At 47.6% G+C, this 22,377-nt stretch overlaps 1 protein-coding gene across 1 annotated transcript in view; it reads right to left on the bottom strand.

Annotated features, from left to right (window-relative positions):
• The window catches only part of MAF (MAF bZIP transcription factor), a 353,412-nt gene that overhangs the window by 139,284 nt on the left and 191,751 nt on the right, over positions 1 to 22,377 (bottom strand). The gene's annotated exons all lie outside the window — the stretch shown is intronic.

Here is a 22,377-nt window from a genome sequence, read left to right on the forward strand (position 1 = left end):
CTGGATGGGTTTTTGGCTTTTATACTGTGTTGAGTCAGGTCATTTGCGGGTATGCAGCTGGTAGATGGCCTGGCTCAAACTTTTCGGAAGGACATCACTCACATGTTTTGGTGCTTTGGTGGGGGTGGCTAGAGGGGTTCAGATGGGGCTGTTGACTGGCGTGTCCCTGTGTCATCACCCCACGCACCAAGTCTTAGGGTCATCTGGCTTCTTACACAGCGGCTTAGGACTCCCAGTGAGAGCCAAAGGGTCAGTCACTCAGTCGTGTCCAACTTTCTGTGACCCCGTGGACTATAGCCCGCCAGGCTCCTTGGAGTCCATGGGATCCTCCAGGCAAGAATACTAGAGTGGGTTGCCATTCTCTTGTCCAGGGGATCTTCCTGACCCAGAGACTGAACCCAGGTCTCCTGCATTGCAGGTGGATTCTTTACCATCGGAGCCACCAGGGAAGCCCTAGGACTCCAAAAGAAGGTTTGAAAACAAGAAGTAGCAAGTGCCCCTCCCTGAGGCCAGGGAGTAGAAGCTGGCACAGCATTGCTTCCGCCACACTGCATTGCCCAAAGGAGGCAGGTGCCTCCTGGACTCGCAGGAAGGGGATGAAGATGCCAGCTCCGGGGGTAGGGGTGTCCAGGCACGTGCAGCCATCTTTAACTGGCCACACACCCACAATCAGAGAGATGCCCGCTTTCTTGGCTGACCAACCAGGACCTGATGACCCGGCCCTTGACTGCCTCATACCATGTGCTTCCTCCCACCTCACCCTCCGGCCACATGGGACTCCTGCCTGATCCAAAACACATCAGCTTTTCCATCTCACCTCAAAACCTCACTTATCTGCAATGCTCTTCCTCAAACGCTCCCCACATGGGCTCCTCCATGCTGGTGAGGTCTTAGCTCACGTGTCCTCTCTAGACGGAGCCCCTGAGCTCAGCCCCCCGCCATGGAAAGCATCCAGACCAGAATGTTCTAGTCGCCTGACAGCTTCCCTTTAGAGATGGAAAGAAAGGATGAGTACTTGGCTCCAGGCGGGCAGAAGAGATCTGGGACAAAATTGAGTTTCCATTCTGCCTACTGGTAAGTTCTTTACTACCCCCTGCCCCCAAAAATACCCGCTTCACTTTTTTCACCTGCTAAACACAGATAAGCAACATTTACCTCCAAGAGCTGTCATAAGAAAAAAGAATGAGATCGCCATGAGTGAGCATTGCATTACAGACATAGTAAAGTTTCAATAAATATTTGTTAAAAGAGAGAGAATGGTTGTTTTCTTTTTCTTTTCTTTTTTCCAAGTACAAGGCCAGTTGCAGGCTATAATTTCCTTGTTACTAGACATTCTGGTTTAGCCTTGGGGTTCCGGATTTTCTTCCCGCACCCCCCCCAACCCCGCTTAATTTGAGAGTCGTCATCTCTGCTCGACCAGGTCAGAAAGTCCGCTGCACGCCATCCTTGTGGGGAGGGTGAGGTGTGTAGGGGGGTGACTGGCTCAGAGTAAACAAGCTGAGGAACTGTGGGAGCAAACACATAACTGGCAAGAAAGATTTTTTTTTTTAATAATAGATGTTTAAAAATGAATCCAAACAAGAGAAATAGACCCACAGCACAGGGATAAGTGTAACGTCTATCATGAACTGTGATATATATCTGCTCTGAGACCAGCTCAACGAAAGGCCAAATTTTCTTAAAAGCATGTTAAAATATTAATAGATAGCTGAAACAGTTCTCCTGCAAGTGCTGCCAGCCTTCGGAAAGATTACATCAGACTGGGGAGAACGAGGGGAGACGCTGTCGTGTCTTAGCGGCGGCGACCTACAGGGGCAACCTTACCATCCACTCCGATGGGGCTGGCTGCAGTGTGGCAGGCAACCCCCTGCCAGGCTCCGTTCATGTGAGTCAGAATTCCTGAGAATTCTCGCATTCGGCCTCAGGAAACGTGATTCACTGCCCCAACCTCCTGGTATGCCAAAGCCCTCACCCCAAGGCTCTTTGGTTTAGCTCCGACCCTCCCTCTGGCCTCTTCTCCCACCAGGCTCCCCTTCTCAGCCCCATGGGTGGCTTTTCAGAGCCTCATACTTATCTGGGTCCCTCCTGGTGCAGGACTTCCGGTCCTCTCTTAGCTCCTTCTAGAACACTCTTCTCCCCACTCTTAACTCCTTTAGTCCCCTCCTCCTCCTCTGGGTCTCTGCAGGAGCTCCTTCTCCTAGAGCAGCAGTCCCCAACCTTTTTGTGGAGCAGGGACCTGTCTCGTGCAAGACAATTTTTCCATGGACCAGGGAGGAGGGAGATGGTTCTGGGGATGATTCAAGTGCATGACACTTAGTGTACACTTATTTCTATTGTTATTACATCAGCTCCCTCTCAGACCATCAAGCACTGGATCCAGGAGGTTGGGGACCCCTGCTCCAGAGCAACCCCAGACACTACAAGTCCCACCAGGGACCTCCGTCACCTCTCCCCTGCACTTCACGTTAGCCTCTCTGCATGGATCCCTCCAGCCTCTCTCATGAACTCTAGTAACGGCAGGGCTTGCGTCTCTTCTCACTCATCACAGAATCCACAGCCTCTAGTAGATGAGGGGACCAGTAAGTAACTGTGAAACAGTGAACAAATCCAGAACAACAACCTAGAGCGCCAAGAGCATCACGTTCAACCTCGTGATTCTGAGACTGGGTGGAGGGATTCGTTGCAAAGGTTGATTAACCTTACTGGTTTGATCTGCCAAAGAAACAATCCCTTTGCTTCACTGGTTTGCCAGTGGAAACACATCAAAAGCATACACACACCCCTATGTTCTGAGCAGTGCTAGTCACAATAGCCAAGACATGGAGACAACCTAAACGCCCACTGCCAGATGAATGGACAGACGACGGGTGGATTCCATACACAACATAATACTACTCAGGCATGAAAGAGAGAGAAATAATGCCATCTTCTTGCCTGGAGAATCCCATGGATGGAGAAGCCTGGTAGGCTGCAGTCCATGGGGTCGCACAGAGTCGGACATGACTGAAGCGACTTAGCAGCAGCAGCAGCAGCAACATGGATGCAACTAGAGATGATCGTGCTAAGTGAAGGAAGTCAGAATGAGAAAGAGAAATACTGATGACGCCACTTACATGTGGAACCTAAAATATGACACAAAGGAGCATATCCACAAAACAGAAGCAGACTCACTTGTGGAGAAAAGACTTGTGCTTGCCAAGGGGGAGCGGGGTGGTGGAGGGAAGGAGTAGGGGGTCGGGATGAGCAGAGGTAAGCTGTTCTATTAGCAATAAGGGCCCACTGCATAGCACAGGGAACTATATTCTGTGATAAACTGTAACGGAAAAGAATTTTAAAAATAATTTATATATATATACATATATGTATAACCAAATCACTTTGCTGTATAGCAGAAATTAACATTGTAACTTAACTTCAATAAAAATTTTTTTTTAAAGTATAACAAGTTGCACAAGAACTTTTGACCTAAAGGTGACTTTCAGTTCAGTTCAGTCGCTCAGTCGTGTCCGACCCTTTGCCACCCCATGAATCGCAGCACACCAGGCCTCCCTGTCCATCACCAACTCCCGGAGTTCACTCAAACTCATGTCCATCGAGTCGGTGACGCCATCCAGCCATCTCATCCTCTGTCATCCCCTTCTCCTCCTGCCCCCAATCCCTCCCAGCATCAGAGTCTTTTCCAATGAGTCAACTCTTTGCATGAGGTGGCCAAGTACTGGACTTTCAGCTTTAGCATCATTCTTTCCAAAGAACACCCAGGAATGATCTCCTTTAGAATGGACTGGTTGGATCTCCTTGCAGTCCAAGGGACTCTCAAGAGTCTTCTCCAAAACCACAGTTCAAAATCATCAATTCTTCGGTGCTCAGCTTTCTTCACAGTCCAACTCTCACATCCATACATGACCACTGGAAAAACCATAGCCTTGACTAGACGGACCTTTGTTGGCAAAGTAGTCTCTGCTTTTGAATATGCTGTCTAGGTTGGTCATAACCAAGGTAGGTCCTTATTTTCTCACATTCCCATCTGGCCCCTTGAGAGCTCTTTACCTGTCAATCATCCTCCTTGACTTGCCTCCCAAGCCCACTGAAATGAATGGGGCCATTTTTCTCCTGGCTGCCAAAGCTCAGGATCTCGGCTTCCTCCTTGGCTCCTGCCTGTTCTCTCCCCTCTGCCATCAACTGGTGGACGGCCTTTGCTGAGCTTTCTCCCTATCATCTCCACCACTTGCTCTTTCGTCTCTAGCCTCTGCGTTGACTTCAGTTCACTTGCGCACTCTTTGCTTCTGAATGGCTACGATCACCACCTCAGCCTTCTTCCTTACTTCTGATGGTAACCCCTGCTGGAATCCATTTCCCAGTGACACCTGGTAATATTTCTCAGCTACAAAGCATCCATTCGGCAAGTACTTATTGATGATGCTACTGGAGGACGGCTGCTGTGAAGGCCCTGGGGATAGAAGGCTGCTTGTGACCTTCCAGAAGAGACAACTGTGTGATCAATGGCAGGATTCCGGGGGGTGGGGTGGGGTGGGAGGGAGTGGTTGCTACCAAAGGGGGTGAGCAGTCTTGGCAACAGGGGAGGCTGAAGAGGCATCTATTCCCTCCCTCCCTCTTTGCCTTTCTTTCCACTCTGGTTCTGGCTCATTCATTCATTCAGAAAACACTATCCCGTGACAGACCAGATAATCAAGATACATTAAGACGGTGAGGGGTGGGGTATATGGAAGTGAACGTGACGTGGCCTCACCCCTTAAAAGGCTGACTTGTTGGTGCATATGTGTGCACATATGTGTGTACACACAAACTCACCCATTTACACACTGGGTGCAGGGTGCTGAGTTCCAGAAACCTTGACGTCCTCAACCCTCCAGCTCTTAAGATGGGGCTGAATGCATTTACAGAATGCATGGACGAATGAATGAATGAATACATAAAGGAATAACTGACCTAGTGTGAAAAGTCCTGAGTATATTCACAGGACTCAACCTCCGTCGGCAGGAGAGTTTTGATTAGAATTTGATTGGAGTTGAGTAGAAAACGCCCGGTGATCCAAAGGCAGGAATCTCTAGCGTCGTGCCTGCACAAGGGGGTTCGAAGTGTGGACCCCGTTCAGCTCAGAAGAGACAACCCCTTGTCCCCCTCCGAATGTCCACAGGCTTGCTCCTCATCATGGACACCCCAGGCGCCCAGCTAGTTTGCAGAGGCCTGGCTGTCTGCAGAAGACAGGGCATCTGGACTCAGTGATTCCACACTGACTTGATGTCCTTCCCGAGAGGGGATGATGCTGATGGTGACAGTGATGGTGTCACGTGTCGGCCGCCATGTGCTGCTGCTGCTGCTGCTCAGTCGCTTCAGTTGTGTCCGACTCTGTGCGACCCCAGAGACGGCAGCCCACTAGGCTCCCCCGTCCCTGGGATTCTCCAGGCAAGAACACTGGAGTGGGTTGCCATTTCCTTCTCCAATGCAGGAAAGTGAAAAGTGAAAGTGAAGTCACTCAGTCGTGTCCGACTCTTCACGACCCCATGGACTGCAGCCCACCAGCTCCTCTGTCCATGGGATTTTCCAGGCAAGAGTACTGGAGTGGGGTGCCACTGCCTTCACACTTATTAGTGGCCAGGCACTGCCTTAGGCAGCAACCCAGCTAAAGAGACAATTCTTAGCGCCTTATCACAAATGGGGATGCTGAAGCTTTGTGTGTGAAGAGACAGAAAATTTACTGTAATTGACCCCTGATCAAAGAACCACCCCCTCCTCTGCCCTCTTACATATTGATAAGTCCAGTTTACTCCCACATGGCTTCTAGCCTCTGAATCTAACACGTTCCAGGAAGCACAAAATAATGGCAGAGGATGAAGGACTTTGTAAGTGATGATGGAAACACGGGTGGTGTCAGGATATATGAAATACCACGTCAGAGAGGTGTGTTGGAAGATGCTGCCGCCTTCAGAATGCAAGAGAAGGCAGGCTTCAGACCAGGTTCTGTTCCTGAGAAACTGGTCAGCGCATCTCTTTCCAAAAGCTGAGACTGCCTGGGGAACAGCAAAGGAGCAAACGCACCAAGCATTATTGGAGAGAAAAATAACCGCAAACAAACAATACCCTGTCATATATATTAGGATTTCAGTTTTAAGTTGAATTTAGCTGGCTGTGGGTTGTTTGTTGTTTTCTTTTTTTTAAATATATATATAGATATGTTTGCTCCTTTTCTTTAGTTTTATTCTGACTTTTCTTTATACTGATTACATAACGACTTGCCCTGGATGGGAGGAACAGATTCCTTTGAATAAGTGAAACTTGCTAACCGCAGGGACAGAATCTCGCCCTTGTCTTTCTGCTCTGCTTTTGGGGAGAAGGAGGGAGACGCAAGGAGGGACGATCCAACCTGGCTCTGAAATTATATAACAGTTGTAACTCCAACTAAAGACCAACAGCTCCCAGCTGAGGACCCCTGGGCTAGAGCTGACCTCTGTCTTATCAGCCTGGAGGTGACTCACCGAGGTCTCCCAGGGAATGGGCTTGAGACCCACCAGAGCATGGTCTAAGTCCAGGATGGGGCAGCTCACAGACTCGTCAAGGTTGTAAGAAAAGCCAAAAGGAAAGTAAAACACAATGCGAATGTCCTTCCTTTGCTCCTGGCTCTAGAGAACACACACACTCCTTCAGGCAGTCAGGGCTTTGCAATGAAACACGTCAATGCACAGACTACTTTCGAGGCATACGTTTCTTGGACCAACCAAACATTTAATTTTCTTTCTTCTTAATTGGTGTGTTTTGTTATGGCTCACATCTCCCACAGATCTGTTCAGTAGTGGCTAAATGCAACTTGGGCATTTCCAGTAGCACTCCACTGGACACTCTGAGCATAGTAATTACAACAGCTATTCATTGACTGAGAATCTGCAGTTTTATTTTGTCTGCAGGACAAAATAGCCCCAGCTACCTCAATGGTAGCTGAGGCAGCACCGGGTGGACGAGAGTTATAGTAGTAATAACGTTAATAATAGTATTATTAACTTCTATCCCAGTTCCTTAGCTTCTATCCACATTTCTTAACACCAAAAATTGTGCTAACCATGATCTCATTCAATTCTTCCAATAGCGATGTGTGAGAGCTATTATCTACATTTTATTGAGGTGTGCGTTTGTGCCAAGTTGCTTCAGTCGTATCTGACTCTTTGTGACCCTATGGACTATAGCCTGTCAGGCTCCTCTGTCCATGGGATTCTCCAGGCAAGAATACTGGAGTGGCTTACCATGCCCTCCTCCAGGGGATCTTCTTGACCCAGGGATTGAACCCACATCTCTTGCGTCTACCTGCATTGACAGGTGGGTTCTTTACCACTGGCATCACCTGGGAAGCCTACGTTTTATAGACGAAGAAGTGGAAACTCAGAAGGATTAAGACGTGTTGTTGTGACTACCTGGCTAATTGGATGATTCCTCCTCCTTGAATTAACTGTAATGATGCACTCTTTCCATGGTCATGTTTTATGGCTTTGATAGTATGCCTGGAACAGAATACGTAATCAATGGCCTCTGGTAAGGACTAGCAGCACCGCTGCCACAGATCAGTAGCTACACTGACGCCCTATGAGAAGCATCAACCCCGTTGTACAGATGTGGAGACTGAGGCCAAAGCCTCAAAGCTAGGATATGGCAGAACCACACATCAGTTCAATTCCAAACCACACCCCTTCCAGTCACTGGGCCTGCTGTTCTTACGGGACTCAGATTCTTTAACCATCTCTGAGGCAACTTCCTTTTGTCATAATGGAAACAGCCTGCCAAGTCTGGGGTAGCTAGGAGCAGCCCTTAAGACTGGCCATCAGTCTGGTCTTTCCTTTCAGGTGAAATGTGATGGGACGAATCCATGTTTCCAAAAGCCTCCCACACCGGGCACCAGCTGCCCCTTGATGTCCTCTGGCCTCGAGGCCTGGCAGGGCGGCCCTGCCCTGGCCTCCTGGCTAGAACGACGGAGGCTCCTGTGTGCACGCGAGCCTTTGCGTTCTGTAGCCAGCAGCCGCAGCCAGAGATCAGCGATAAGTAGACATCGTGTAAATTCAACTGCGCGCACCCACTCTCCCTACAAATCATGTGACTTCCTATTAACAGCATCGCTGGTCTTACCAAACCGATATTTCCTGTCAAGGCTTTAGACTAATTGTGGTTTTAACAAGGGTAACATCATGCATTTCTGTGAGAGGGAACAACCGTAGGTCAGACAGCCAGACGGGCAGTCTGGAAAACAGATCCATACTCCGAACCTTTCAGGCTGATAGAAAACCCAGATAAGTGTGCTGGTGATGTGCAAGTTATCTGGGGAGAATCGGACGGGAGGGAAATGAACTCTGCTCGGCTAAAGAAAGCGTTAGTTACTCAGTCGTGTCTGACTCTTTGCGACCCTATGGACTGTAGCCCACCACGCTCCTCTGTCCGTGGGATTCTCCAGGCAAGAATCCTGGAGTGGATTGCCATTCCCTTCTCCAGGGGATCTTCCCGACCCAGGGATCGAACCCAGTTCTCCTGCATTGCAGGCAAATTTGGAGTCCTCAAAGATGGAGCACTGGTTTTTTGCTTGGTGTTTAAGAAAAGCAATCCATGAAGACCGGAGACTCTAGACCCTGCCAGATGTGGGCCTGACCATGCTTGGCCCAAGGAGAGCCAGCGGGCCTGGGATGGCTGCACTCTCTCCGGGGCCCCGCGCTCGACCTCTGGAGTTGCAGCACACGTGATGTGACGGCTGATGGCGACTGCGGAGCACATCCCTCTTGGCTGCACTCTCTCTGCAGTTCAGAGGCCCTGTAATTGTTCTGCTCTTGGGAAAGGCTGAGGCCTCCGTGGGGGAACATATTTTCCCTGACTGGCTTGTTGTTTGGCAGAAGAGATATGCCGTGATTGAGCTCAGGGCTCGTGAACTCAACCTGCGCCTTGGAAAGCAGAATGAAGATGAGAGAGAGGTTTGAACTTCTTCCCTTAACCCACATCTGGCTCAACAGCCCCCTTTTCCTGTTAAGACGTCAAATGCGGTATGACAGGGTACCATTTATCACTGAGACGTCCTCCACAGCTTCCTTTTCCTGTACCCTGTCTCTTCCACTTACTTTAGGTCAAACCGAGACATTTCTTACAGGGGCGCTTTCAACTTGGGTGACACTTTCCTGATGCTGAATCTTGTTCCGAAATGCCACAAGCAAAGTTGCTGGCCTAGAATATCAACATGTCACAGGGCTTTCATTGTTTTAGGCACAACTCAATCGTGTTTCTTCCAGCTCATCTGGGAATTTTGTTTGTTAAATAAGGGTCTATTCCTACCAGGAAAATTCAAAATGACCACTAGGAAACACTAAAATCCACTTTCACCTCCCCGTTTAATTGATTTAATAGAAAATGCATAAGCATAGATTTTTTTTCACTGCATTTGGCCAGTAGAATTTTCTGCAAAAATAGAAATGTTCCATTTCTGGGCTGTCCAATATGATAGTCAGTAGCCACGTGGGGCTACTGAACAACTAAAATGTGGCTACCTCAACTGAACTCATTTTAATTAATTTAAAATTAAAATTGAGAAATGCAAATAATGCACGGTAGACACTGGTAGAAATGTTCAGACCGTGAACTGTGCTATGGATGGAGAAGGGTTAAGATTTATTTTAAAAATTCCAGTTATCTATTCACTGGTAACATGTCTGCAGGTTGCATATGACCTTACTTTTGTTGACCCGAACATATCTCAGAAAAAGTGAAAGAAGAAGAATGTTGCATTCATATTAAGAAAATGATGCCTTTCTCTTGAGGTTTGGGGCAAAACAAAGAACAAGAGGAGAACTGGCCTGGTGCCTGGGTTAGGTAATGGATATTCGTTCATTCATTCACTGGTTAATTTAATACTTACTAAATCTCTACTACATACCATGTACAACATTTCAGTTGCTTCATCTATAAAAGGAGGAGAAATAATAAATAATACCTAAATAGATATTGCATGCAATACACTTGGTGAACTGTAAGCCACCAGGGAAATTTGACCCAGATTGGTATTTTCTTTAGCCTTCTCAACCAGGAAGAGATATTCAAACTGGAAGGGGTGCTTAAATTGCAAATGAAACTCCAGAGTGGGCACAAAGAATAAAGAAACAATCCAGCCACCTCGGATGATTATTCTAGATAGTTCAAATCCATGCATCTGGATAATTAATATCCTGAGATAATGAAAAGATTCACAGGGAGGAATGCAACAGCTCAAGAAGGCAGGGAGAAAGGAAGAGAATCACTACAATATCTCAGTCTCAGAAGAGAAAAATGGGGAAAGGACATTTCAGAAAACTATACAATGGTAAAGTTTGTGTTGGCACAACTTAAGAATAGATTATTAACAAGTTGATTTTGAAAAAGCAAAGTGGAAACCTAGTATCTCAAGGGAATGGCACAGTACAAATGTGTTTTGATCTCAGAAAGCATGTGATGCTGTCCCTTAAGAAATACCTAAAGACAAGATGGAAAGATGTGAAGCGGATGGGAGGCTCATCAGTGGATTTGTTGCTATTCAACCAAATTCTGTCCTCTAATTTACGAACACCTTTCACATAGAAGGGACTTGATCACACAGAGATGTGATCAGATCTTGAACTGATAAGGCGGAGGTTCTGAATGTGGCCCTGGTACCTGCAGCATCAGCACCAACTGGAAACTTGTTCGAGATACAGATTCTCCCACCCCATCCCCAGACCCACTGAATCAGACACTCTAGGGTGGAGCCTAGCTGTCTGGGTTGTAATCAAGCTTGCTGCTTATTCTGGTGCCTGACAAGGTTTGAGAGCCACTGTGCTCTGGGGAACAGCAGAGAAAGAATGAGGGGCAGCTGGTATGACAAGAGGGCTTTGGGAAAGTAAGGTTAAATGGGCCTTTTAGGGGGTTTGCTGGGTGGTATATAAAATGATTCTCCCTCGGTGTTCTCTCTACATGGCTTCAGTAAAACTTTATATTACTGCTCAAGAATTCTGGGATCAGATGGATTTTCTCTTGCACTGGTCTCGTAGCGGGACCTAACTGAATCTGATGACCATTCTGTTGCTAATGAGGTCAATCTAACTCTTGCAGACCTGTCTGGGTTGCAGTTGTCTAAGGTCAACCTGTTCCCACTGTTCATCCTCCCAACTTATATAAACACGGCCCACTAATAAGACTATTTAAATGAGCAGATTTCCAGCAGGAGGTTGACCAGTAGTCGTAGCTCTTGCAAGCACATATACCACCTTTTGCACTGGGGCAGAAGATGTATCTGAAGGACATGCTGGAATTATCTTCTAACAGATGTCCTGACTGGGGCATGCTGATAACACACCTTGGAGGCACAGTCAGCAAAGACCTACAGAGAACAGTTACAGCCACAGGTCTGAGCATTTTATATGTACCTGCCTAAAAAGATTGCTGGGCATAGGTGGGTTTTTTCTAACTTCCCCTTCCAAAAGCACTTACTCTAATAAACACACTGAGATGAAATAATGATCATGTCATCGATGCATAAGAAAGATAATAAGGTATTAATATACAGCCCAAATACATTCAACTCCCTTTGAGGGAAATAGCTAACTTGCCAATATGTATGAATCAATTTAACTTATAAGAGGAACAGAGTTTCTCACTGGATTACACCAAGAATAGTGATTAACAGACTGTCAATTCTAATATGAATTTTGTCTCTGCCCAAGTGAAGGTTTAAAATTCATTTCATTTTTATGCATAAAATTCATCCACTGATTTTTTTTTTTTCAATTTTAAGCTCTATATTTTCTCTCTGGAAGAAAAAAGATGGAGGAAAGGGATGAAATGAAATTTTAAAAGTCCAAACCCTTTCCTTTTAATATATACCTTACACACTGTTTTCTTGATTTGGTTTTTTAATGTTCATTGATTTATTTAATAGATGTTTCTGGGGGACCTACTTTTTTAAAAGCCTGACACTTTTTAAGGCTCTAAAGGATGGCTTCCCTGGTGGCTCAGACAGTAAAGTATCTGCCTGTGACGCAGGAGACCAGGGTTCGATCCCTGGGTTGGGAAGATCCCCTGGAGAAGGAAATGGCAACCCACTCCAGTACTCTTGCCTGGAAAATCCCATGGACGAAGGAGCCTGGTAGGCTAGAGTCCATGGTGTCGCAAAGAGTCAGACATGACTTTGCTTCACTTCAAAGGATGAAAACTGTGAGCCTGCCCTAGAGAGGAAAGAAAATCATCAAGCAGATAAAGAAGTCTATAATTTTATATACATTATATAATACATATGTATATAAAATACAGGCTCACAAATTGTGAAGTTTGGTGGCAGAAAGGAGCAGGGATGGGAACCAGAGTAAGGATGACCTGTTCATTCAGGAGATCATGGATCCCTCTTGGAGGTGATACTGAAGCTGAGACCCACAGGACAAGCCATCAACCACCAAAGAGCCAAAAGAAGGTAGTGTTTCCATCAGAGAGGTCATTACCAAGTGTTGTTTTTTTTTTTTTAATTTAATTTTATTTTTGAACTTTACATAATTGTATTAGTTTTGCCAAATATCAAAATGAATCCGCCACAGGTATACATGTGTTCCCCATCCTGAACCCTCCTCCCTCCTCCCTCCCCATACCATCCCTCTGGGTCGTCCCAGTGCACTAGCCCCAATAAAAACCCCACTTGGTTTACAAGCCCATTGTACAGAAGAGGCAATTGAGGCTCAGGGAGCTGAGGAACTTTCTCAGAGTCACACAATTAACTAAGTAAGGGCTGACCTAGTTTTAGACTTGGGTATGAGTTCAGTCATTGAGCTGTTCAAAGCTATATTCCATGGCTTCAAATGCAGAGTTTTCCCAGAATAAATATCCACTCAAAAAAGTCACACCTGTTGTTTTTGGCTTGGTTATTATTTTCTTCCATGAGGGCAAGTAGATTCTCCTCTGACCACCCTGGAAACCAGCTGCACGCAGCAATGGGAGATCTCTCTCTTCTCTATGAAGCACTGGATACCCCGCCCCGCCCCCCATGAATCAGCAGGAGATGCATTCACCAGGCCACCCCACATCTCTGCCCTTTGAACCCTTCCCATAAGCATGTCTACAAGATAGGAAGTCACTGTAATGCGCAAAGGGCCAAGAGAGGCTCCCTTTTGGATACCTATTTATATCCTTGCCAGCTGGATGGAAATCCACCCTTCAGATCCCAACATCCACTATGAGAGGAGAAAAACAGAAGCCACCGGGTCAAAGCTCGGGTCCCAGTGGGAAGTCATTAGTGTCATCCTGGTATTACTCTTAGTCTGGTCCGCCATTAGTCATGAATAGTCAATGAGCATCGGATAAGGCAATGGCTACTAGAGCATTCACTCCGAGATACCACACGCCATCTTTATTATAAGTAATTAATAATGGGCACTATTGATCACCTGTGTATGCCCAGACCTTTGAGGAGGGTGGTATGCTTAAGTAGGATAAAGAGAAAAAAAACTGAAGTTCTAATGAATCTATCAAGAGTATTTGCAATTCAGTCTGCTGCTTCAAATATGTGCTGAAAAACAGGCAATTCTGGTAACTTACAGGAAACCAAATCTTTAAGAATGGTAAGGAATTAGGGAAGACTACCTCCATCATGTGAGGATCCCAAAGAAATTTAGGTAATTTCTTTTTAAAGCAGTTGCTCGAGGGCAGAAGTTTTATTCAGCCACTCCCCAGTTAGCAGAGTGCCTAGTAGATGGGGAACAAATAATAAATAGTAATAATTCCTTCATGAATGGCTCTAAATACCATGGACTTATAACTGATATGATTCTTGGCTTCAAACCTTCTATTGCATTTTATTAAGGAATCCATTCCAGAGCTTAAATGACAGGGTCCATGCCCCTGTTTTCTCTTCCTTCTCCTTCCTCAGTGCTTAAGTGGTATGGAAGATCTATGTGGAATTAAAATAAATAAATGTACAATTATGTTCACGTATAATGCATTAAATGCAGCTACCTTATATCTGCCTGAGTTACATGCGATGGTCTGGCCTGTGGATAAACAGCAGGCCTTTTATATAACCTTTACAGAAAGTTTCCATTTCTCAACTGCTATGACTTCTGCATTATGGTAAAATCAGGCAGATGTTTAAAAAGCCGACTGTCTGCCCTTGCAAGGGCTCTTCACCACCGTCTCCCCCTCGAGTGGAAGATTCTCACCGTGAATATACCTGCCGCCATAGACAACATGCTGTTTTTCATCAGCAAGTAGAGACTATTTTGTCATTTTGAGAGGATGTGGATCGAAACTATTTTTTTAAATACACGACTATGGGCCAATCTGCCTATTAGAGCAGAGGCCTCTTGCCATCTGCAAGCCTTTGTTTTCTCTTGTGTCTCTCCAAGATCCAACAGGTAATGGCATGGGAGAAAAAGTGACTTGAGAAATGACTGAAATTTGCTGATCACTACCAGACATGAAAACATCCTGGAAAATGTAGAGCATCTTGAAGAAAGGGAAGGGAGGACAGAGCCTCTGTGGGGAACACACCGTCCACGCACATCCTTACAACACCCTGTGAGACCAGCGTTGGGACCCGTGCATTTTACAGAAGAGAAAACTGAGGCTCAGAGAAGTCAGGTGACTGGCTCAGCAGGGTCCAGTCTGTCACTAAGCCAAAACTCAGGGAGCTCAACTTGTTGTTCATGCATTTTTCCAAGCGCTATGATCTAGAATGGTTTTACTATTTGCCCTATTATTAATAGTATTGTCCTTGAAGACGACCTACTCAATCTGAGTCTCCAAGGCGTGCGATACAGGTCAATTTCAAAAACGATCGTTTACCTTCGGAAACTGACCGCATGTAACGCTGACACGCAGTCTGGTTGTGGTGGGGGGCACAGGCTGGCGAGGCACACATTCTATGGGTTCAGCCAATGGCTTGGCAACCTCCCATTCTCAAGACAACCAACGGCCAGACTCCATCCAACTCTTCCCCTCCCACTGTGGGGATCAACCTTGGAGCATCTCCCACCAGGTGAAGATCATTCACCTTTTGCATTTACTTCAATCTCAGCTGAAGGAAAATACATACACACACACAAGAACCAAAGAACAAACAAACCCCCCAAAACAAAAAAATAAAAACCAAACTTTTTTTTTAAGTTTGGAAAAACCAGATGGCATTTCACACACCTGTTTGTGGTGTTTGCCATCCAAATCTTCAGATCAATTTTCTCTCCATTTTTTCTTTCTTGCAGAAAAATCGTCACATGGCTATTTTACACGGTGAGTGGGTATGTCGGGCGTGTGTTGGTGTTCGCATGTGTAAGCATGTTCTCGAATACTGGGGGTGAAAGCGTGGCAACCGAAGCATGTAATGGTCTTGGTCGATTTGAACATCTCGAAAGCTGGATTTCTTCTGGCAATACTGCTTTTCTCCCCAGTTCACCCTGACCTCCCCTATTACTGTCTGTGGATGATTATTATTATTATTTTTTTTTACGCAGGGAGATACTTAGGCATGGGCTGCAGAAGATAAGTGATATGGTCAAATCACTACTGCCAAAGCTTGAAATTCCTGACCACTTTAATAGCTCTGGCTGACCTCTAAATGAAACACCACCTTTGGTTATTAACATGTCTCTCTCCACTTTTATGATTTTTCGGAACATAATTTGTCACAGTTTTTATCTGCACCGAGCAAGCTTTAAGCTTTTAAAAATGTGAGTTATCTTTTTACAACTGCTAACAATGACACATCACGGAACCGGCTGCTCTGAAAACCAATTATGAAAAACCGGCACGGACTCAGCGTTCAGCCCGGAGTGGGGCTTGTGCCACTGGGAATCCAAGATTTCTGAACTCCTGCCATGGGGCTGCTGGAGCTGGGGAACTGGGAACCGGCAACTCAACTTGGGGATCATGTGTGAGATTCGGGAGATAAGATAGGGGCAGAGCAGTGAATTGTCCTTGCGTGGTATGACCGTCTGATAAGTGGACCGCGAGGGCCGTTCCAGGTCTGAATATGCTGCAGGGGGGGTGAGGGGGACGGTGGCTAATTCTGGGGGAGGGTTTGCTTGGACCCTGCAATCTCATGCTGTCTTTCAAAGGCCACCTGCATGTCCTGAGATGCTTATCAGAGGGGGTTTCTAGGCTACTGTTTCAGCCTCAAATAGTCCTCTATCACAGGGCAGAGTGAATCGTTGGGATGCCTTTCTGGCTCTCAGGCTCGGATGTCCACCCAGTTCCTTCTTGTTTTATCTGCGGGGTACCTTGGGGACGGTGTCCTGTTCCGTCAGCGTACGCGTCAGCACACTGACCACACAGAAAGACCACGTGGGTTCAGACCCAGTGCTCTGAGACCTCGAGTGAACTGCTTACGTCTCTGTGCCCATCTCCCTCATCCACCAAATGGGGTAACAGTCACATGCTTCTTCAGGGTGGATGCAGAATTAAAGAAGCAGCGTCGAGCACCATGCAAAGAAGAACATCAGTATGTTATTTTATTCTGCTGGTTGCTTTCTTCTTGTTTTCCTCCCTAGGTACCAGCACAGAGCTGAGGGGTCTGGGGTCCGAAGCACAGCCAGAGACATGACGGAAGCAGCGGGATTCACACGGGGTGCCTTCCTGACATTTTTATTAAGGTGGACAGGTTTTATCTCATGGCAGTTCAGAGGATGATGAGAAGCTGGAGGGAAATGGTGTGAAAGTCAGGGGCAGGCTTCTCCATAAGAGATGGAAAGAAATGTCTGTGGTTAGACCGCTAAGAAAAGTAGGGCAGGGAAGGAAAACAGGGGCGCCCTGGACGAGGGTTCCCTTACTCTCTTGGCCCAGGTGCCCTCTGTGGATGGCTCCTAGGCGGAAACCTACCATCCGACAGAGACCGTGGACAGAAGGATGAAATGAAAAATGCAAAAATAGCAACTTTCCGATTTCCCCCTATTGCAAGAGCATAATGTCCGCTTCCCTAGGGGGCTGATGGGAAAAGCAAATGTGAACCCTGTTACCATGAATGAGGCAAGACTTCTTGATAAGAGAGTGAGGAGGAGGAGAGAGAAGGAGTAAAGAAGAGGGAGTTGATAAACCTGGCCTGAACCTCCTACGATGCACTATGGCTCTCATACTATCTCGCTGAATCTGTTGCCAGCCAGAATGGTGCCTAAATTTTGTTTTGTTTTGTTTTTTACTGATGAGAGTTTTGCAAACCAAGCAGGATGAGAATTTGTTGGGAACAAAAAAGTAAGACTTGGAGAAAAATCTGGAACTCATAGGTCACCAGGCTAGGCAGGTGGCACAGCTGGGATCCCCAGCCCGCCTCCGTCTGGCCACCTCCGAAGTCCACCCTCCATCAGAATGTCGGAGACCGAAATGCTCACAGCTTGCCTGGTGCCATGCTGGGAGAGGCTCCAGGGAAAACCATTGCTACATGTGATCTGTGCTCATGACTGGGGGGTGTCTGGCTTCTCCTAGGGTTGCAAAGATGAAGACACCCCCAAAATGGAGGACTTGTTCTGGGTCTTGGCAGCTCCTGCCCACCTTTTAAGGGAACAATTAAAAGACTCTCTTCCAGGAAGTGATTTTTTTCCCCCTCTCCAGGACCGCTGTCTGCCTTGGCCCCGGGGGTAAAACATTCCCTCTGCTCCCGTCTCCCTGGCAGGAAATCTATTCAGAAAGGATGTTGCTTATCCTCTTCAGCACTTATTTCCTTTACATTATTTTGATTCCGTTATTTCTCATTATACTCCCAATATGGTTTGGCAGCCTGGGTGCTCGCAGATGGGAACAAACAAAGGCGCCTACAGTCCTTGGGCTGTACCTTCACACTTGACTCCAGAATGATTCCTTTGGGGGCTGGCTCTTCTGCCCGCGGTGGGCCGGGGCTCATCTGCATGGCTGGCCGATGACCAGGACTGGCTGGGTTTCTGGCATGTAGGACTGGAAGCTGCAGACTTTGGGACATCGGGCCCCCCCTGCTTCCTCTGACTGAGCTGGGACCTTGCCCCCAGGCGCTCTTTCAGGGCAGGGGAAAGCAACCAGACTTCATCCTTCATCTTTGCACATTGTTCCCTGACGGACCTTCACCTGACTGATTCTCTGCACTGGTCCCATTTCAGGGGACCGCCCACTCCCAGCCCTTTCTTAGGGACAGAGATGCAGCCCCTGCCCAGGGGCCCAGGTGGACTGAAGGGTGGTCCATCCAGAGGCAACTTGGTGACTTGGGACGTGGAGGTAGGCCGACCAGGTTCTCTCTTTTCTGGCCATTTGAATTAGGACATTAAAGGTCTGAGTCAGCGGTTGGCAGGATATAAAATAGGAAGGGGTGCTTCTCAAGGGGCTTGGCAGATCCTGGGCCCAGTGAACTTATAAGGACACAGAAGCAATCAGCAAACAGAAGGAGGGATTGGTAAGGATGGAGGCGACAACGACAGGGGCAACGCGAATGCACCTGAGGGCTCAGAGGCGCCGCGTGCGCGTACAAGCGTCTCTTTGCTTCGCCTCATTTGACCTTTGCCAAAACACGCTGAAGTAGGTTTGCAATGCTCCCTGTTTTCCCAGATATGGAAATTAGCTAATGTACCAAGCATGTCTTCTTCTAAAGCACACCTTTTTTTTTTTTTTTAAACCATCACGTCCTCTATACAGTCACCCGTGAAGCTCTCAACACAGAAAGGAAAAGAAAGCAAGGATCCAGAGGGGAGACTCATCACAGATGGAGCTGCCGCAGACCCCGACCCGTCTGGTTGCGACCTGGGGGAGCAAACAACCTCCTTCCATTCTTGCGGTAACTTGATGGGAACTCTATTCCTGGAAGCTGGGAGTCAGACTGAAAACCCTCCTCCCCGACTCTGTTTAAAGCCTCTGCTGGGACGCTCTCCCTGACTTCTTCCATATCCCACAAGCCAAATTGGTTCCTCCCTCCCCTGGGCCTCCAGGGCAGCCAGCTCATACATCTTTAACTGCCTCCGTCTCACTCTGTCTTGATCATCTGTTGATGGTTTTGTTTCCCCAACTAGAGATCGTCTTCTCTGAATCCCAGCTCGTAGCATACAGCCGGATATATAGTAGGTGCTTATTAAAAGCTTATTGAATGTATTCAACCATCCATCTGATGTCTTTCATTGTATTCATTCATCCCTCTGATATAATAATATCCTTCTGATACGATGTCAGGAATTGTTCTAGGCTATGGGGATACAAACTATTGTCCATGGGCCAAATATGGTCCTTTGCTTTAACATGGCCCTCTGTGTGTTTCTAACAAAGTTTTATTGGAACACAGTTATGCTCATTCATTTCTGTGCTCCCTGTGGCTGCTTTCCATGCTGATATAGCAGAGGTACACAGTTGTAGAGGAGATCTGGGGAACCACAAAGCTGAGAATATGCTCCAGCGCCACCGTTTGAAAGCATCAGTTCTCCGGTGCTCAGCCTTCTGTATCAGAGTCTTTACTCAGGCCTTAAGAGAAAAACTGGCAGGCTCCTGGTCTAAGTCAATGGTTCCCAAACTCGCCTGCACATCTGAAGCTTCTCTAAAACTTCAAACTATGGGCTGTGTCTCACCTCGAGGGACTGAGAATCAATTCTTCTGCCCCAGGTTTGTGGATTTATAAAAGATGTGCTGGTGATTCTACTGTGCAGACAAACTTGAGAACCACTATTCGAAGCACTGACGTCACAATTCTAGCAAATTAGAAATTAAAAATAGTGATAGTAGCAGATTAGTAAAAAATATAAAATAATTCAAGCTGGAAAAGGCCTTGGCCACCTGGATCTGAGCAGGCTGAAGCTGAGGGCTCAGATTCGCAGGAAGTGTTAGTCACTCGGTCCTGTCTGACTCTCTGCGACCTCATGGTCTGTAGCTGCCAGGCTTCTCTGTCCATGGAGTTTTCCAGGCAAGAATACTGGAGTGGGTGCCATTTCCTTCTCCAGGGGATCTTCCCAACCCAGGGATCAAACTCGGGTCTCCTGCATTGCAGGCAGATTCTTTACTGTCTGAGCCACTAGGGAAGCCCCAGACCCCGAGAGGACAGGTAACGATCAGCGCTGCCCAGACTCACAGCTCAGCCTAAATGCCACGAGCTCAGTCACCAACCACGTCTACAGCTCCTTCAGTGACTTTACAGTGACCTCTTGTCTCTGACCCCATTTACCCAGAGAAAATGACGGTGGTGGAGCTGAGACTGAACCAAAGGAACAAAAGTATCGGAGATGGCGAGAAGCTTCAACCAGCACCCCAGAGGTGCCAGTGCCTGTGGCATGGAAAGAGCCCAGAGCCTCTATGGGCTCCATGAGATACAAGGGTAAGGTTTGAGCTGCACAAGATCTGGAAGTTTAGAGGCAACACATTTGACACCACATGCAAAGTCTGGAGCACGTGTATCAGTAAGTTGCGTATTTCACGCCACCTCTCTAGGATACAAGAGATAACAGTGACTTCATTCACCCAGCATCAGCGATAATGCCTGGTCCATAGTAGACCAGAATTTGATTGTATTCAAATTTGAACAGATGGATGGATGGACAAAGTGAAGTCAGTGCAGAGTCCCACAGTGGTAACGCTCTCCTTAATCCAGTATTTCTCTGGGTCCTGGACTGTGCCATGAAGACACAGCCAGGAACCTAAGAGAAACTGGGGGAGAGACAGCAAACATGACAGAGATGAGGACATGATCATTTCATTGGCGATTGGGGTTACTTAGTCAAGAAAACCAGAGTATGATAAAGGGGTGACTATCTTGGGTGGAATAGGCTGGGAAGGAGTTTACAAAGACACGCCATTTGAGCTGAGCCCTGGAGGAGGAGGATCAGCAATGAGCAGGACTGGAGGGCAGGTGCTGCAGGCAGAGAGAACGGCAAGGGCAGGAGGTGTGAGCACAGCATAGGACAGAGGCCAGGGGGAGGCACTAGGAAGTACGTTTTGGGGGGAGGATGAAGAGGCAGCAGGGGCCTGAGCACATGAGAGCCTGGGGGCTCGGGAGTTAGATGCTATCCTGAGGTCAACGGACAGGGTGATCAACAGGTGGGGTGGCACAGAGCCTGACACGTGTCTCAGACACTCACACAGCTGAGCAGCGAGTGGCTTGGCAAGATGTGAAGGGGGTGTCCTGGGTTCAACAATGATCTCTCAAAGTTCAGGTCCACTGGAACCTCCAGATGCCAGCTTATCTGGAAAGAGAATCTCTGCCATGGTAATTAGTTAAGTGAGATCATACTGGATTAGGGTGGGCCCGGATCCAAAGACCAGTGTCATGATGTGAAGGACGGGCGGTGACTCAGAGACGCCCAGAGGAGACAGGACAGCCTGGGGGTGGGGGCAGAGATGGGGTGGTGCGTCCTCACACCCAGGAACATCGAGGGCAGCCAGCCAGCACCCCAAGCTCAGAGGGGCGGGGAGGCCCAGAACAGTCTCCTTCTGTGTCTAAAACCCAACCAATGCCACCCAGGCACCCACGTTGGACTTCTGGACTCCGGGACTGCGAGGGAAGGAACTCCTGTGGTGTGAAGCCACTCAATCTGGGGCCATTTGTTCCAGCAGCAGGAGAAAGCAAGGGAGTCAGAGGGCATGGCCTGGGAATGATGGGAGGGAGGGGATGAGGGAGAGAAGAGAGTGGGGGGAGGAAGTGGGACCTGGAGGCACCCGCTCCCGCTTGTCTGCAGACTGAACAGTCGCCATGGCCTCAACCTTCTGAGGGTAGGTCCTTTTGCTCGATGTCTGGGAGTCTATACTTATCATGTCCCTACACAACTCCAAGTTAAAGGGGGAAACGACCCAAATCTCTCACGTGTGGAAGATGCAAGTGAACCCAACAGGCCCCTGTGGGGTTCCATGTCACCCATCTCTTGTTTGTAGGGAACAGGCTTCTGCTCCCTGAGTTCCAAAGGGCAGGTTCTCTGCTAATCAGAGAAGGAGGGGATTTACAGACATGCAGAAACCACAGCCCAGCCCTGGGGCAGGGTCTTGGCTCACCTAAGGGGACACACAGAGTATCTCCGAGCTCATCTGCAGAGTGAAAAACCCCCAGCGAACTGAAGATGTTAACTACGTGGTGAAGCACTCTTCATTCCAGAGAGAAGGTCATAGTTTGATAACCTTGAGAACCACAGAAACTCATCAGAAGACCACCTGAGACCGGTTTAAAGCAGAGCAGGCCCTGCACACACTCTGATCCTCATCAGCAAGCCCACCCCTTTGAACCACTGCTGTAAGACCGAATTCCCTTGGGGTTGGGACACAGTTTTGAGGTCATTAGCCTGCTGTGTCCCTCTATGCCTTGCAAAGCAATAAAGCCATTCTTTTCTACTTCACCCCAACCTCTTGTCTCCAAGATTCAATTTGGCCCAACGCACTGAGGCCAAGTTTCGCCATTACTGAGCACTGCTCCGAGGACTCAGGCTACCCCAGCGGAGG

Source organism: Bos taurus, chromosome 18 (assembly GCF_002263795.3).
Source record: "Bos taurus isolate L1 Dominette 01449 registration number 42190680 breed Hereford chromosome 18, ARS-UCD2.0, whole genome shotgun sequence".
In the NCBI taxonomy this organism is placed as follows: Eukaryota; Metazoa; Chordata; class Mammalia; order Artiodactyla; family Bovidae; genus Bos; species Bos taurus.